A 14154-nucleotide genomic window follows, 5' to 3' on the forward strand; every position below is an offset into this window, starting at 1 on the left:
AAATTAAATATATCTTTCTAAATTAAGATATCTAAATAACCTAAAAGGCCAGATATTGGGCTTATGTAATATCTTGGCTTCTGTCTCTACGTTAATTCCTGTAAACTGTTAATCCTCTTTCTTTAGGGTTCAATCCTCCAAAGTGCTGCATGTTTCACTGAAAAGGCTGCACACTCTTGCTTTGTACCTTGATAATAATAGTGTTCAACACTTTGTAAGCTTATGTCTTGAATAATCAAACTTATTGATATCAGTAGCCTTATTCAATATTTAAAATTGTGGTTTAGAAATGTACTCATTTTTCATGTGAAGAAAGGAATATGATGAAAGTCTACAGGGCAGTGATGTGCCTCCGAAATCGTTCTACTGAAATGAATTACTTTTTTGACTGAGTAACTTCAGAAGGCATTCACATCAATATGGTTTATAACACATGGAAAGGAAAATTGACAAGAATTCTTTGGAAAATAGAAGCAGTACTTTCTCACCACTTCATAAACACTGAAATACACATTCTTTTATGTAAAGATGAGTGAAGGGGTTGAGACGTTCCTTGCCATCCAGCCTTTTTAAAGGAATCAATCTTACTGAAAACCACATAGATGCAAAGGTATTAAATGTAAAAGGAAATGACATTGTCGAGCTTGGGCTGTGCTGTCACAGAAACGGAGGAGCACATTAGGACAAGCTCTTCCGCAATACTACTTTTATTAGTAGGTGTCCTTTTGAGGAGATTGCTTAACTCAGCCCATTTAACAACCTGTTCCTTGCCTTTACTTTTGAAAATGCATTGACATTTGCCCTTCTTGTTTCTGGGAGCAGCCGCACAAATCCAATAGACTGGGTCCAAGTATGGAAAACAGCAGTGTCATAAAGCTTAATTTCAATAACAAGCTTCAGCAGCTCAGAAAATGCATACTCTTCATTCCTCTTACAATGGAAAGAAGTATCATTTAGCTTCTAACAAGGAAAGAGGTAATGAGATAAAGATTTAGTGCTTGTATTTACAGGAGGCCTGTTTGAGATTATCAGCTGAAGCAAAGTTTGGTTTTGTTTGATTGGTTTTTGACTTTTTTTTTGTCACATTTGAAAGTAAAAATTTGAATTTCTTGAAAACAGATTGCTGTCGATTGCTTTTAAAAAGAACTGCATATTGGTTTAAAAGAATCTTTACACTAAACGTTATTTACATATCTTCATGTAGCTAAATATCAGAAGTTATTTTCTACATTTTTAAAGTTATTACGTTTTTCTCTTCTGTTCTTCCACACAATAACAATACTTTTGCACTCTCATGACATACTTTTCATTAACCCAGAGTAATGTTCTTTGTAAAGGTCAGTGTTATTCTAACAGATGAAAAAATGAGGTCTGGCACATGGTCTAGTTGCCAAACTGGGAGTAGAACTAAATTTGAAGAGATCTAAGTTGGTGCTTGATTCCTAAGTTAGTGATTCCCAAACAGTGACATACAAGTCTTAACTTGCCTGAACCCCCATCATCAGTCAGTAACGAAGCAGTAGCTGTGAGGTAGGTCAGACTTTTTTTCTGTTTCCCCTTTGCAAAAATTGATTCCATCAGAACTCGCTGCAGTAACTCCTTTGACCCTCACATTCCATCAGTTCTGGTCCTCCTGCTTTTATCTCCAGCAAGGACTGAGAGAACAGAATTCAGGAAGAATATCAGTAGTGAATCCAATAGGTTGAAAGCCATTGCATTTTTTTGCAGTTATGAGAGGCTTGGCTAGTTGTCACTTTTACTAGTTTTGAGAATAAATAAAGGTCTGTAATTTTTTGTTCTCCATTACCACTCTTCTGCGTTTGATAGGTTATCTAGCAAAAGAACATTTATCTCTGATGAGGTCTTTGAAAAAAAAAACACCTTTCTGTGACAACTTATGTAAAATTATCAAACAATTGAGAATTGTGGCAGATATAGTAAAGCAAGATCTTTGAAGGGGGGGGGAATAATGCATTTAAATCTGAGCATTATAATCTTCAGCTGTACAAATTTGGCCAGATGCACACTGTTTAGCCATGTCGCATGGCTAAGCACAGTTTCAAGGAGTATTACTGCACTCTTCCATTTATCCTTCAACTCTGCCTATATGTCATTATTATTTCTACTCATGACTCATAGTATTTCTATATTTTTCTACTTAGATTGACAAATCTGATTTATTCTCACACAAGAAATCTTTCCTATGCATTTCCACAGTCAGATATTAGCTTCTTTTAAATAGTGTATGGGCTTAAGGTCCCATCTTCCCAAATTCTACAATTCAAAGCTATAGGAGTTGCCATACTATATGTACTTTCCATTAGTAGACCACAAGATGTGTAGTAATAATTCTACATGATGTTACAGCTTCCTATTATTTTTGTATATATATACACACACATATGTGGGCTTATCAGTTTGCAAACATCTTAATTGCACAAAATTCACTCATTTATTAACAGACCTTTCATCCAGTCATTAGTTTTTATACCAAATATTATGTTAGATTGTTTCAAACTGATTGTCCTCTTCCATCCAACATAGAAACAACATAAAGAAGCCTTAGGTGAAAGAACCGTGAGAGAACTCTGGTAGTTTTGTTCCCATTCACATTAGAGTGATGGTGTTTCTTATCCATAGCTGTTCAGTGAAAATTAAAATTAAAGATTTTGCAGTTAGGATGAATAACAGAAACATTAAAATTTACCTCAAGTGTAGCATATGTAGACATACTGTCCCATATCTTCACAAGTTATTTAGTCAGGTTTACATACTTAATACATCTTCCCAAAGGCTATTGCAGATTTACATTGTATTCTGCTTTCTTGAAGTATTTGCTTGTCCACAAAGAACTACTGATAAAAACCATGTATCAAACAAATGAGATGTCTGTCAGAAACCTATAAATAATGAATTAAATACTGGTATACTAATAAATATAACAGAAAAGACCAATATGTTCCAAAAGAGTATTTCCCTTATAACTTCTCACACAAAGTGCAAGAGTGTGATGATGTTTAGGAGGCTGAATTATATATATCTAGATTTATAATGAGTCCAGCTATTAACCTTTTCTCAAGTTTCTCTCTTTGGTGATATTCTGTATTATAAATTCCATAAGAGATTACCTTGCAAAAAATATGGTTTTATGTAAATGCTCCATGCATATTTCATAATCACTTTTAATTTATTTATTCTCAATCTGATTCTCTACTGTCTCGCACTGGTGGAGTTTTACCTGTGCAAGATGGATATGAACAGAATTTTTTGATCACTTAAACCAAATATGCTTTATTTATTTTTTTAATGGATATGCATTACAGAGCTTCCATAGGGTTGAGGCAGGTCAGAATTTCAGGTGTGGAGTAACGTGCCTGGCAGAAATTGCAGGCAGACTTAAGGCACTAAATTACTGTGTAACAAAATTATCAATTCTTACTCGTCCTAAGCCCATCATTGCCCAGTCAGGTGTGTGCGTGTGTATATGTATATATATATACATATATATATATATATACACAAATATATATATGTATGAAGGAATTTCTGCAGGTGACCAAGGTTTCTGCATCCAGATTTCTTAATGGGTTATTTTTAAAGAAGTTGCATCAGAATCTTCTGCTCAGAGCTGATGACAGCCAGTAAATGGGTGCACATTAATGCTGCATTAGCATTGTAAAACTGCAGCACTTCACAAAAGCCTGCCAGAACACGACCCAATCTGGACTGTTAAAATGGCTGCACATGTATTTGTAATTTTCAATCCATTCAAAAGCTGAAAAAAGGAGAGATCAAATTATCTAACTCTTCAAAGAAACTTCTCCTGAAAAAGCCAAACACAGTGTTGTTGTTCTGTAACAATTTCAAATGTATCTGCAGAAACACTGTAAACTCACACTGTTTGTTTTACAGATATTTTAAGTCATTACTCTGCTACTTCATATTTTTTAGAACAGTAGGTTTATGTCTATAGGGATTTCAGGAGTCAAAACTGACAGTACATATTTAACTATCATAACCACCCAGCAATTACGTTTAGCTTCTGCATTCTCATCTAACTAGCCTTGCAATCTAGGAACTTCTGTGCATATTGGGATTTCTGTAGAAGTTAGCATAAATGAAATAGAGTTTTAAATTTCCCTAGGCTCGATCGAGACATTAAGAATATAAATGTAAATTAGCAGAGAAGAGCTGGCAGCCTTGAATACTAACATTTTCATCATATAACTTTTAGTTAAAAATGTACTATGGAATGGGGGATCCAGCCTTCTGTAACTGGTACCCTCAAACTGCATTAATAATTATGAGAATATTTTTATAATTTTTGTAATTATGTGCTAGAACACTGTCAGAGTCAGATACCTTCCAATTACAGATTATGACTGTCTGTCTGATAAATAATAGCTGCCTAATTCCATTCTGTCCTAAAGACTGCCTCAAAAAAGATTCTTTTCTGCTTAAGAAAACAGTTGAACATAGAACAAAAGTGGCCACAATATTCTACTTATTCCACCTTTTACTGGCAAGACAAATCTTGCAAATTCATTGCGTTTTCCTGACATTTTTATAGCCACCTGCAGTATTTACTTGCACTGCAGTGTGTTTTCTGTGATCACAGGTGTCCACACTCTTTGCTTTAGTTGACTCTCTATCCCCATCATCACTGTCAGTATGTTCGGATGGTAAGCAAGATATAATAAATAAGATAAGTAGTGAGAATATTAACCTTGTGCATGTGCTATTACTAGCTTCAAACTATTGGCATGCCTAGTAGCAAAGTATGAATTCTAGTTATAAAACTGAGATTTGTATAGTTAAGGAACTTCTCCTTCTAAAAGTTTTCACAGTGATTAAACTTTCACTGTTGTTATGACAAGTAACATATTCTAGCTCTTTACCTACTCAGAGTCACTGATCTTTCAATATAAGCTGGTAGCAATGACCCTAACTAGAAGACAGTAATGGGCTGGAAGGACAATAATGATGTAAACTCTACTTTTCAGAGTTTAAGTGAAGTGCTGAAAAAATGTTTGCATTTTCTGTGGCTATTCAGTACTATTATCTTGTTGGAAGGATGGGCTGAATCAATTAAAAGGAATAGTTTGTTATAAATAGAGTGACTGTGAGTGTTTTATATGAAAGTATTTTTATCCTGTTTTCTTTTGGTGTAATGAAAAACACGATTGATCATAGAATTATAAAACAAGCTGCAGGGGATCTCAAGAAATTTTTGGTCTAAACCCCACTTGGAGCCTGGACCTTTCAAGTTTAAATATTCCCAACTCATAAGCTATCTAGGCAACCTGTTCTAATATTTCCATGGGGAAAACTTTTCTCCTAATATCTAAGTTGGTATTTCCCATGTTCAAGTGTGTGCCTGTTGCCTTTTCTCCTCAAACTTGCCAAGTGTACGCTCTGCCTATTGTTCAGGTTGTTAATAGAGGCATAATATGTTCTTCTGATGTGAATGTGCAATAAATAAGATAAAGAATCTGACAAATATCTACGTGGATGAATGGGTGATATCTGTGTGTTCCTGTTTTTCCAAAAGGAATTGTATAAATTGACAATATTTTAAAAGATTAAAAACTTGTAATTCTTCTCAATGAATCTTGAATAAGGAGGATTTCAGTAAATACAAATTTTCCTGAACACCTACATGATAACTATGAAGTTCTCAAAACATTTGTGAAAATTAAGGTGTCCTAAGTTACAGTCTCAAAAAAACCCACATTAAAAAGTTTCACAGTATAGTATTGACCTGAAGTTTTAATGGGAGACATTTGATAGATTTTGATAACACATATGGAGCTAGAAGAAAAATGGACTTCCACTGTAAGAATTTGAAATTCTCTCTTTGCTCCAGCGTAAGTGATACTAAAGGATGGAGATCTCTGACAATCTTCTACGCTAACTTACATAATTTTCAATAAGTACTCCAGAAATTTGCTAATAGATCGTGTCCTAAGTTGTAGGTTCTTAGGTTTGTTTGGGTTGAGTTTCTGTTTTGATTTTGTTTATTGTTTTGTTTTTGATCTCATAGATAACATATGTTTTTAGCACAGCATCCTTTTTTATGTCCCTATCAATTTTCCGACAGTTTCAATCTCAGTTCTGAAGACAGTTCAGTGTCTTCCTATCAAATGAATTTTGGGTACAGGTTTTCAAGTTGCTAGAGAACGGTAACAAATTAGTCCTGCAAGACACTTGATTACCTTTGTTATAGGGCAATTAGAATACTAGCTTAGGCCATAAATTTTATTGCAGTTTCTAACTAAACTGAAGGTGAACAGGAAAATTCAAGGCATCAAAATTTTCAGTGAGATGCTTCTTAGAAACCATTTGGTTTAAAAGCATTCGACATAATTTAAAAGACATTTTTTTGCAACCTTGCCTCCTAGGAAGCACTTGGGAGCCTAAGTAAAATTTGAATGTTTATGTTTTAAAGCACTTTTAATGCAAGAAATCTGTGTATAATTATCTCTAATTAGTCATCTCTTCCACTGAGATTTATACTAAGCATTTAGTTTTTCTCTACAGTAGCTATTTCCCAGGCTTCTTTAATAACTAGGACTGTCTGACAAGCTGATCTCAGGATCAGATTTCAAACTCCTCTTATTCCATTCTACCTGTTGCTTTAGGACATTTCTTAATGAGGCCAGAGTTACTTTCATGTCTAATTAAGCTGAAGAGATTAAGATATTTAGGTCTTGTTTTTGTATACTTTCCTAAGGGAAAAGTAAATACATAAGCAACGGAGATCAGCAAAAATACAAGAAAGAAGAAAAGCAGCAAGAACACAGGGGAGTATTATGTAATGTAAGGGAACAGGAAAAGGGAGAAGCAGGCTGGGTAGATTATCCTTCATAAAGTATGTTCATTTGCAAGTGCCTCAAAAAATATTGCACTGCATTCTGAGTCAAAATTTCTTCCTAACACAATAATTATATATTTATCAGATGAACCTGAAAGAGAAATATGGAAGAAAGGAATTTATGTCTATACAGTGTATTTGGAAAAAAGATCCTTATTATGATTTCCTTCTTATGCAATAAATTAAACTGTAGGCTAACCATGAGATTGATGAAACAATGGATCCAAAATACTCTGTCAAACATGCCTTTGTTTTTTATGTTCCTTATCTTCTTCAGTGTCAGCTTTCAATGCAATGAGAAGTTTATTATTTCATTTAGGAAAGAAATGATCCCTGCTATTTGGAAGTTTAATCTCTCTTCAAAAGTGCTTTGCCTTAGTTCCACTCTAATGGGCAAGTTGATAGACTCAAACCTCTTTTAGCATGCATTCATATTCTGGAATAAACATTTTCATTGAATATTTTTCAACAATTTTTTTTAATAGTCATCTTTCTTACTAAAAGGTTTCTTTAATCTTCTAGCCTAGCTACACCTTTCTGAAGTACCCAAGAACTTCCCTCTAAGAGCAGGAAAGCATTTAAACTAATCTTTTCAACCTCCAGCTCTTTTCAATTACCTGGAAGTATACTTATTTATACATTTTGCATGTTTCTTCCACGTGAGTTTGGGTGAGTTACTTCATTTTTTTCCTAAGAACTGAAAATATATGGATGCTCTTAAGGCTTTTTTCCTTTTCAGTCATGACCTAGAATTCATTTTTATTTGGGGTTCACACCAAAATAATAAAGAATATATTTTTCTATGTCAGTTGGAAATTGATTTTTTTTCAGTTTATCAAACCAAAAAACAAGCGTTTAATTTTAAATGAAATGTTTAATCCTAATATATAGTATTTCTTGTAATTAATTTAAAGCAAATGAAACATCTTGTACACCACTACACATCAGCTACCACCACCCAAGTGAGGCTTGCTGGGGAAGTGGTGAATCAGCAGTGGTGCCAGGAGCATCAGCACCACCTTGTGTTCATGAGATAGGAAAATCAGTCAGAAACACCCCTCTCCAGCCATGGAAACTGCAGGGCTTCCCCGTTCTCCCCATGGCATATTAAGGAAGGGACCATATTTGTGGAAAAGATGCATATTTTTCGGTGCTGTAAGTTTAGAATAATCGATATATCCAGGTAGATGGGAAATTACCAGGAAACTTGCTTGCATTTTTTGTCAATGTGTTAGAGAGCAGTCACAGCACATGAACAGCCCAACTTTTGCCAGGTTTTTGGGGAAGCATCTTGGAACAAGACAGTTTAGAGGTGAATTTTGAAAGATTTGCAGTTATTTACAGGAGTTCCTTCTGGATCTGAGACATGACAATGTAAAAACCCACTGTTTTCTTTGAAAATGGAAAAAGGGAGCAAAGGAGACCAGCGCCATGCAGTGATGGAGAGCCTTGAGAGAGAGTCAGGATCATGTTTGGATTACTTTTTCATAGCCTGCAAACATCCTACAAGGCAGTGTTGTTTCCCTCATTCTTTTGCATGGTAGAAACTGTTCTGTAAACAAATCTATTTCTGGTACATTTTTCACCAAGTTGACTATGAAAATACATCAGTTTTCATTTCTTTTTCAAAATATTGACTTGTCTTTAGCCTTTTGGTTCTGGGAGTACAGTTTCTGGAAAGAGAGATCCCATCAGAAATTAAAATTACTTACTTCTCTTTTAGCTCTACTACACGATGCACAGTTTCTGGTAGAAAGTCTGGGGCAAAACCTGCTCTTGCCAGGAACTGGTAGTAATATGGGAGTGCAATTTCATATACAGTTTTCTATATCCAGGTGTATTTAGCCTAGATTCATGAAATGCAGCTTCTCTCTCTGAGTGGGAAATAGGACAGCAACTTTTCCTACTTCCTGGCCCCTTCTTTTTGTCCAGAAAGTAAAAATTTCCGACTGGTGTTTCATAACTCACTTTCACCTTCTTTTACAAATTTGAATATTTTCAGACCAAGTGTGGAATGCATCAATTGTCTTTTCAGTAGGAACATAACTAGAAAAATATATAATGACATAATATAAGTGTTATAAAAAATTATTCCAATTCTCCTTTACATTTCAGTTGGTGTAATGATCTGTGCATCATCACAGAGAATTTACATCGGGTACCTTTAGACTTCTGTTTTGTTCATGTTTTACATCCACCCCTCATATGCACCTCCATCAGACTGATGCAAGGTATCATTTTAAAAAACGGCAACATTCCAAAACCACTGTGTAAACTCTGAATGATGGATCAGTCTCATTAGTTTTATCATGTGTAAACCTGGTTTTTTAAAAAAAATTCAAACTTTTGGATTATAGTTGGGATCCCATGTTGACATACACAAGAGGTCTTGCTCAACGGTGTCCTTTTGGAGTCTGACAATGTCTCAAATGTCCTTATAATTTGTCCCATCTGACACAAACCATTCTATGATTCTATGAAGTCAGAGCTTGCATTTCAAGCAAACTACGTTAGAAAGCATAGTCAGCACTGGGATTGGGCTGATTTCTTGCCTCTAGTAAAGCAGTCTAGTAAACTAGGAAAATTCTCCAAAATTTCAGAGAGGTTTTAGAGGACTTCATCTGATTCAAAGAATAAGAGGGAAAAAGAGAAATTTTCAGCATCATTCTTGGAAGCATGGCTGACAGAACTCTGATGAGTGTGGTGATATCCTACCCCAGGTGAGTTGAAAAGATCCTATTCAGCAGTGAGACCAGCAGCTGTGTCTCAGGTCTCAGCAGAGATTGTTGCAATGCAGGCAATGATCTCTATTCCCGCAGGAGGCATGAGAATAATTTAAAAACAGTGCTTCAGCATAACTCAGTTACCAGTTAAAGACAATGACTCACTCAGGAGGCTCTTCTGAACTTGAGGAAGCCAAAAGGTGTCAAACAAGTCCTTAACATCAGTGCTGCAATGACGAGTATTGCAACTGTGCACTCGAGATACCATTCTTTGCTACTTACAAGAGAAAATCTTCAGTGCAGGGAGCTGCAATACTATATAAACCTACATGTGTAAGAAAATTCCACTTGACACCAGCGTATCTAGTAATATTTTACCTTTCGCTTCCTTCTAAACTAGTTTAGCAGGCTTGGCTGAGATATCTGAGGGTCAGAACTCTGTTTGCTAAAGCACTTTTGATATTTGGTACATTTAGGTTTGATGTGCTTAAGGGCTCTTGTTTCCAGTTATAAATATACTAGTTCTGATTCTTGGAAAACTCTATATATGTATCTGTTCCTTCCACTGGAGCAGTTCTTCTTACAAAAATACTCTCATTATCCAATGGGTCTCATCTCTGATTGAGCTCTGCTCCCAGTTCTTTTAGAGCTTGCATATAACCCACCTGAAGTTCCACACCTCACACATCTTTCTCAAGGAATAATATGTAGTATCTGCCCTTTACTCCAAGCAGACCTTTTAAGTTTCCCTAACTCCAATTCACTAGGGAGCGTATCTGGAATAAACATCTATACCAGACACTCCACTTGATGTCTGCCAACAATTTTCCACTGCTGAGTTTATCCACTTTGGTTCATTTATCTCAGCAGTTGCTGAAGAGACACAGGTAGGACTGAATGTCCACCTCCACTGGTTATCTCTCTATGCCTCTCTTTGATGAGGCTACCATCATTTTATGGCTACTATACGTTAATGCCTGCAACAGGCAATTCCATAGTATTCCAAACAGAAGAATTAATAACAATGTGTGATCTTTGCCTGCTAACAGCAGGGCAATATTTACTTGACTTTGGTACTATCATAAAACCCAGAATTTAGACTGGTTGGTTATCTTGGTTTGTGTTTCCATGAGTAACATATGGACTTAATTCTCCACCTTTTTCTTTCTTTGGTTTTGAGTTATTTCCATGTTCAATCTGTGATATGTAATTTTTGTTCTAATGAAAAGCAAATTTTAAAGTCTATCCAGAGACAGAAGAACCAAAACAACCATGTGTCCTGGAAAGAAAAATTTAATTTTTACTTTAGGCTCAGAATAGTTCATGACTGATCTATACTACTGAAGAATTATTCCACCTACTAGGGCTAAGTCACAGAAATTTGAGACAAACTTTTGACAGGGGACTGTTTTGTCTTAAAATAATTAATTTTTAGAAACAGTTAATGATGAAGTTTGTTGAATGGCTTCAAGATTCATGAGACATAGTTTGGTTTGTTCAGGCCTCTCTAGGCTTCCTGTGAAAGTAATGTATAACCAATAGCTCGTGACTTTTGCTGCACAGTATGGAGTTACTCCAAGGAAGGTGGAATGGACTTCCTAAAGGACTCTGTATTTACCTTGGGATCTTTACAGTTGTGCTTTCTTTAGGGAGAGGCAGATTTAGATTTCCAGGATATTGATGAAAGATGATTTCATGCTAAAGAACTAGACCAACATGTTCATTGTAAAATTGAGTCTTAAGAAATTAGTAGACTAAATGGAACTAAATACCTAAGGTCTAGAAAGGAAGATACAAAGCCAGTGCTCTGGCACTCATGGAAGCAGCAGATTTGAAAACTGTATCATCTTTTTGGTTCCTTATCCTTCTTCCAATCTTCCCATCCCCGCCCCTTTTTTTTTTTTAAAGAGGCTGACTTTGGAATTACTAAAATCACCCAGTGTTTTCAGAATTCCGTTGCAGTCTATGTAAACTGGAGACACACCTCCCTTGCTTCATACTTTTACAGATGCTAATATACAGGTTTTGGAAAAGAAGTTGTATTTTGGGCCAGTTCCTGTATCACCTTTGCAATGCTGTTCAGTAAGGAATTTTCTTTTTTCCTTTGCTCCCTACAAACTGATCCCATTGTTGGGAAGTAATTTTAAATATCAAAACCTTATCTGTGTTTCTACCTGAAGTACCATGAAAAAAATTACTCAATAAGATTTTTGGGTGGGGCATCTGGATTTTATTTCTGCTAGAGCTCAGGGCAGGGATGTCTCAAAGAACAAATGTTGAAAATGACAGAAAAGTTATGTATAGCAGCTGTATATTAGAATAACAGATGGCATTACCTAATTTATTATTTTTTATTTATGCACTGCAAGATATTATATAGGCATCTTCAAGATGTCATTTTCTCAAATACTTTTGTAAACAGCATAAACTAACTGTCTAAAGGAAATATGTCCTGGGGCATGGTACAGAGTTAAAAAAAAAAAAAAAACCAAAAAAAACAACAGTCCACTTTAGGTGGTCTATGCAGAAACTTATAAAGAAATAACAGCAATAGAGAATTACACTTTCTTTCCCCAGTGTTTTCCTGTGGCTGAGTGCACTAGCTAAATAATGTAAATAACCGCAGTGATTTTAAGGAATTGATAGATATGCGTATGCAGTACGCATGTGAACAGAAACCAGGATGGAGACAGCCTGATGAGCCGGGTCCAGCCTCAGGAGCACACCTTTGCCAGCTCCTTGGACTCTTCAGCACACAAAAAAAAAAAATCTTTACAAATAACTGCAGATGCAGAATTAGATGTTATGAAAAGAGCAGGTGGTAATCACCTTTATGCCTTTGTATGTCTGCCTCAGGATACACAGTGTATAAATGATGAAATTATAGAGATCATCGCCAGCAGATGAAGTTCCCCTCCATCAAGACCCAGGACTGGTAACGGTGGCCACAGGAGACCCCCACCTTAATAAGCTCAGATCGCGAAAGCTGTGGAAACACCTTCTATAAACCAGCATCTCTCTCCCAAGCCTTGATTCCACTATCAGCCTTTCTGCCTCAGCAAGGTAAATTATTTAGAAGGAGGTGTTCTGCGCTCCTTCCCAACGCAGAGCGCCGCTTTTTTTCCTCCTCTTCCCCCTCTCCCCCGGGGCGGGCGGCGGGGCAGGGGCAGCTCCTCTCCCTCGGGCGGGCGCAGCCGCCTCACCTTCCCGTGGACTTGCCGAACTCTGCCCAAAGCTTCCACCGCGGGCGGCTCAGCCCCTGCCGCCCGCCCGCTCCCTCCCGCCCTGCCCACCTCCACCCTGGGGGCAGCGCCAGCCCGGCCACCCCAGACCCCCTCATCCCGCTCCCTCTCAGCCCTCGCCCCTCCGCTCGGCGCGAGGCGACTCGAGGCGCGGCGGCGGGCAAGGCGCCTGCGCGGCTCTCCCGGGCATGCTCATTAACGGCGGAGGAGCCGAAAAGGGGGAAAAAAAAAAAAAAAAAAAAAAAGAGGAGGAAAAAAAAAAAAAAAATTCCCACCCTGCGAGCGAGCGGCGCCGCTGACACTACACCCGCCGGAGAGCAGCGGCGGCGGCAGCAGCGCCGGGGCTGCGCCGAGCCCGGCCCCGCGTCCCCCTCGCGCCTCGGCTCCGCACCGCCCGCCGCCCGGGGCTGCGGGTCGAGCCGCGGCTGCAGGAGCCGGCGCGTCCCCCCGGCGGGGCGGAGGGGCCGGGGCGGGCTGCGGGGGAGCCGCCGGCAGCGGGGATGTGGATTTATATCGGCCCGCGCCGCAGCCGCCCGGGAGCGGGGCGCGGACACCGCACCCGCACCTAAAGGCGATGGGCGAAGCCGTCGGCGGGGCTGAGCCGGGGCGCTGCTGAAAGTTCAGCCGGTGGCCGCGCTCGGTAAGTTTGCCGGGGAGGCGGGAGCGGCGCCGCGGGCGCCCGAACTTCGCTTTCCGCGGGGTGCGGCGAGGGGCGCGCCTGGGGGTGCCGTGCCCCGCCGGAGCGGGAGCCGCCGGACGCTCCCGGAGGGTTTTTTGTGGCTGACACTGGGTGTGTACGTGCGGCTCCGTGTGCGCTGTGCGGGCGGAGGGTGCCGGCGGGCGGCTGCCTGGCTGCGGGGCGGTGCGTGCGGGCACCGTGCGGGCACCGTGCGGGCTGGCGGTGCGAACCGCGGGTGCGGGGAGCTGGAGCCGGAGCTGGCGCTGTCGCCCAGCAGCGATGCCTTGTGCGGAGCCGCGCTCGGGGCTGAGGCACCGGCCCCCCGGCTCGCCCATAGGGGGTCTCGTTCGCCCGCGGTTGCGGCGCGCCGGGCGCGGTGGGTCGGCGCTGGGTCGGCGCGGAGCGGCGCTCTGCCCGCCCTGCCCGCCCTGCCCGGCCGCGCTGCCATCGCCGCGGGCGGCACCTGCTCCCCGTGCCCGCTGCCGTGTCGGAGCGGGGCGGCGGGGGCCGAGTGCGCGGCTCTCCGCGGGGCGCGGCTCCCGGTGGGGAAAGGCGGGGCGCTGCCCGGGGGCCGCCCCGGCGCCGCGCTGGGCTCCGGCTCCGGCTCCGCGCTGGCGCTGCGGGAGCGCCCGGGCC

The 14154-nt window shown here is 40.0% G+C and overlaps 1 protein-coding gene across 7 annotated transcripts in view; it reads left to right on the forward strand.

Moving 5' to 3' along the window:
- TENM1 (teneurin transmembrane protein 1) overlaps window positions 1-14154 on the forward strand; it is a 755935-nt gene that overhangs the window by 431752 nt on the left and 310029 nt on the right. For 5 of the 7 annotated variants that reach the window (XM_064669852.1, XM_064669856.1, XM_064669858.1 and 2 more), the window contains exon 5: window positions 12454-12660. The exons of 1 other annotated variant lie outside the window; for it this stretch is intronic. The gene's annotated coding sequence lies outside the window, so the exon portion shown is untranslated. Of the gene's footprint in view, window positions 1-12453; window positions 12661-13199; window positions 13480-14154 lie in introns of those variants that run through there. One more of the 7 variants, XM_064669853.1, reaches the window with a different exon arrangement.

This window comes from Pseudopipra pipra, chromosome 13 (genome assembly GCF_036250125.1).
Source record: "Pseudopipra pipra isolate bDixPip1 chromosome 13, bDixPip1.hap1, whole genome shotgun sequence".
Taxonomy (NCBI): Eukaryota; Metazoa; Chordata; class Aves; order Passeriformes; family Pipridae; genus Pseudopipra; species Pseudopipra pipra.